Source organism: Portunus trituberculatus, chromosome 11 (genome assembly GCF_017591435.1).
Source record: "Portunus trituberculatus isolate SZX2019 chromosome 11, ASM1759143v1, whole genome shotgun sequence".
NCBI classification, from domain to species: domain Eukaryota; kingdom Metazoa; phylum Arthropoda; class Malacostraca; order Decapoda; family Portunidae; genus Portunus; species Portunus trituberculatus.
Window position 1 is genome coordinate 1,416,400 of NC_059265.1, and position 4,124 is coordinate 1,420,523.

At 37.4% G+C, this 4,124-nt stretch overlaps 1 long non-coding RNA gene across 1 annotated transcript; it reads right to left on the reverse strand.

Moving 5' to 3' along the window:
• Positions 1–1,852: 1,852 nt before the first annotated feature.
• On the reverse strand, positions 1,853–3,871 carry LOC123502345. Its single transcript, XR_006673961.1, has 2 exons — positions 3,811–3,871; positions 1,853–1,893 (listed from the first exon to the last, which is right to left on the reverse strand). It is a non-coding gene; the product is annotated as an uncharacterized LOC123502345 (long non-coding RNA).
• Between the last annotated feature and the right edge of the window lie 253 nt (positions 3,872–4,124).

The following is a 4,124-nucleotide window of genomic DNA, read 5'->3' on the forward strand; positions in this document are numbered from 1 at the left end:
CCCGTTGCTGTTCCTGCCGCTGCTGAACGTCACACCCACGACAAGACACAGACGGACACTGGGCTGCGTAGACTCGAGGGGTCGGTGGTGGCGTGGTGGGGTGATAACTGAAGAAGTGTAGCGAGCGTGGTGTCTGAAGTAATACTGGTCCAGCTGGTATTCTGAGCTACTGACCTTGCTTCGTTCTCGTCTCCCGTCCCCCTCCCCCCAACCTGCCAATAAGAAAAGAGCAATTTGAGGGCAAACGAGCATATGAAACGCTGCCAGTGAACCTAACCACTGATCCACCACCTGGATATAAACTAGCCACGCTCTTTAACTCCTTCCAAACCAACCATTACACACACTCAATTGCATTAATTTGTTTCATCAATCATTCTCACCTTCCGTACTTAAAATAATACAGGATTTTTTTTTTTTTAATTTTGTTGTAACAGTTTGAAGCTTCCTTCGTAATAAATGATTAAGATAATAATTTTTTTTCTCTCTCTCTCTCTCTCTCTCTCTCTCTCTCTTTCTCTCTCTCTCTCTCTCTCTCAGAGAGAGAGAGAGAGAGAGAGAGAGAGAGAGAGAGAGAGAGAGAGAGAGAGAGAGAGAGAGAGAGAGAGAGAGAGAGAGTGTTGTAAAGGCAGAATGACAAGATTTCTTTATTATTAAGTGGAGAAACAGTCTTGAAAACCCTGCCAGTCATCTCTGTGGCCTTGGAAAATTGTTATAGAGAGAGAATAAAGAGTTTTGAAGAATGTTTATACAATTCTAAAGGCAGAATGACAAGATTTTTCTGTATTATTAAGTGGAGAGAAAGTCTTGAAAATGCTGCCAGTCATCTGTGTGGCCTTGGAAAACAGTGGTGGTGAGAGAATAAGGGTATTTTTATGGTTCCTGAGGCAGAGTGACATTTCTACAATATTAAGTGGAGAAACACTCATGAAAACCCTGCCAGTGATCTCTGTGGCCTTGGAAGGCGTGTTGTTGAGACACCAAAGTGTTTGTGAATACAGGCCTTTGTCTGACACACAAGCAGCAACAATGCACATTCTTCATTCCCTCTGAGTTCAGTAAGTGAAGGAGTGAGTGAGTGCTGAGTCAATCTCTTAACAAGCACACTGCATCTTTGTCCAGAGAATCCAACACTTGCTTCACAAACTCATGTGGAGGATTGAGATAGTGAAGACTGTGCCCATTAATCTTGTCACCTCCGTACACCCTTCTTAACCCCTTCAGTACTGGGACACATTTTTACCTTGAGATTTGTACACCATTAGACCATTTTATTGACATTATCGAAGGTCTATGAAGGTCACAAGATTAATGGACACAGTCTTCACAATTTTCACCCCCACATGAGTTTGTGAAGCTGTACAAAATCACCAAATAGTCACCACAAGGAATATGGAAATGTTTCATGGTACTGAAGGGGTTAATGTCAAAAAAAGGGTATTACCATAGCCAAACTTTCTTCAAATGCCTTCAAAAACATGCCAAATGGTCTTAAAATACCATAAAAAACATGCCAAATGGTCTTAAAATACCATAAAAACATGTCAAATGGTCTTAAAATACCATAAAAACATGTCAAATGGTCTTAAAATAGCATAAATACATGCCAAATGGTCTTAAAATACCATAAAAACATGCCAAATGGTCTTAACATACCATAAAAACATGCCAAATGGTCTTAAAATACCATAAAAACATGCCAAACTTGTCTTAAAATGTCCTTAAAAAAAAAATGCCAAACTGCTAATCTATCCTAACTATTCTTCATGGCTCCAGGTGTTGCTGATGGCTGTAGGTGTTGTAGAAGGCTTGTGTTGTGTTGTGGCTTGGCTTGGTGGTGCAGTGTTCAAGCAGCAGTGTGTCTCCTTGGCAGCATTCAGGGACTTGACTTTCCTGTAATGAGAGGTGCACTGTTTACATTGAGTCACCTTCACTATTTTGTAAACTGAACTGAATGCAACTCAAATGCCATTAAAACATGTCAAACTTTTTTAACTGACCTCAAAACATGCAAAACTGTCTTAAAATCCTATCAAAACATGCTACACTGTCTTAAATGTCTTCAAAACATGACAAACTATCTTAAAATGTCATCAAAACATATCAAACTGTCTTATAATTTTCTCAAAACTTGGCAAACTACTTTAAAATCCCCCTCAAAACATACCAAACTGTCTTAAAATGTCCTCAAAACATGACAAACTGCCTTAAAATGCCTTCATAACATGCCAAATCTGTCTCAAATTAAAGATGTACCGATACCAAAATTTTGGCTGATTCCGATAACGATACCAATACCACCTAATTGGGCCGATACCGATACTACTACTTATAGTGATTACTGCACTGGACACCAGGATGAGTTGGTGGATGGTGAGCGTTATCAGATGGGAGGCTTTGTTTTGGGGGATGCTGTGAGTCCTTCTGAGAACGTTTGTGAAATAGGAGCAATTCTAGAAGCTTTTTGAAGCCATTTGCAAATGTAAATCACTCAGTAATTGGAATGAATATCTTCTCAGTCTTCTGATTCTTGTCAGTTATTTTAAATTCTTACTTCTTACTCTTTTAGCAACCATTTGGTCTTGTGCATTTTCATTATTAATTTTATTGACGATATTTTGGTGATCAAAAATATTTTTAAAATTATTAAAATTGTAAAACAGACAAAATATTAGCAAAAGAAACTCATTTTGTTGTGTATGTTTCTCTTTAATTAAATTTGACATCCTTTGATATTAATTAATTACACATTAGTAGACCAATTCAGAAAAATGAGCTTTCACCTAATCTTTTCAATTAAATAGAAAAAAGTTTAGTTTATTCTAAATTTCTAGTGTATTACTATGATCTTAAATAATTAATATACAACAAATTATACACAATGCACATGATTACAAAACAGAATTGTTACTTTCTTAGTTATGGAAATTTTACATCCTTAGGTTAACACAAGTAACTCAAAAATTAAACTTGCATTAAAATTAATATACATATATAATTCGAGCTTCCACCTATTCCAGTATGATATCTTGGAAAAGGCTACCACTACCACTGTTAATTATAAATCAAATAAGAATATGCTGTTATTTACAATAATGCAAAATGCCTAAATATATATATATATATATATATATATATATATATATATATATATATATATATATATATATATATATATATAAAAATTGCACTCAAAATCTGACAAACTGCCTTAATATACCCTCAAAACCAGCCAAACTGTCTTAAAATGCCATCAAAACATGTCAAACTGTCTTAAAAATAGCCTCAAAACCTGCCAAACTGTCTAAAATTGCCCTCGAAACATACCAAACTGTCTTAATATGCCCTGAAAACCTGCCAAACTGTCTTCAATTCACCTCAAAATCTCTCAAGTTGTCTTAATATACCCTGAAAACCAGCCAAACTGTTTCAAATTGCTCTCAAAACCTGCCAAAATGTATTAAAATGCCCTCAAAACATGTCAAACTCTCAAAATGCCCTCAAAACATGCCAAACTGTCTCAATATGGCCATAAAACATGTCAAACTGTTTTAAAATATCCTCAAACATGCCAAACTGTCTCAAAATATGCTAAACTGTCTTAAACTACCCACCAAACACGTCAAACTGTCTCAAAATGCCCTCAACACATGCCAAACTATCTAAAATGCCCTTAAAATATGCCAAACTGTTTAAATATACCCTCAAAACATGACAAACTGCCTCAAAATTCCCTCAAAACCTTAACCGCCCAACCTAACCTAATGTAACCTAACCACACCTCCCCACACCTCACACCACACCACTGACCTGCATAAGGAAGAGAGCCGTGTGACCTCAGCGTTGAGTGGCCACCTCCTCTCGGGTCACAGTGAAGTCGCAGTCCAGGGAATCCTGTGGCAAAAGGTCAGAGGTCACACAGGTCACACTGGGATAGTAATAATAGTAATAGTATTAGCACAGGAGGAGGAGGAGGAGGAATACAAAGGAATACAAAGGAAGACAAACAGCAACAGACCCTTAGGTCCTTACTAGGCTGTTTGTGAAAACTATCTACTAACTACCAGTGGTAGAGACAGGACAGCAAAGCAGAAGGCTCCTCCCCACCCACCCCTCCCTCCAGC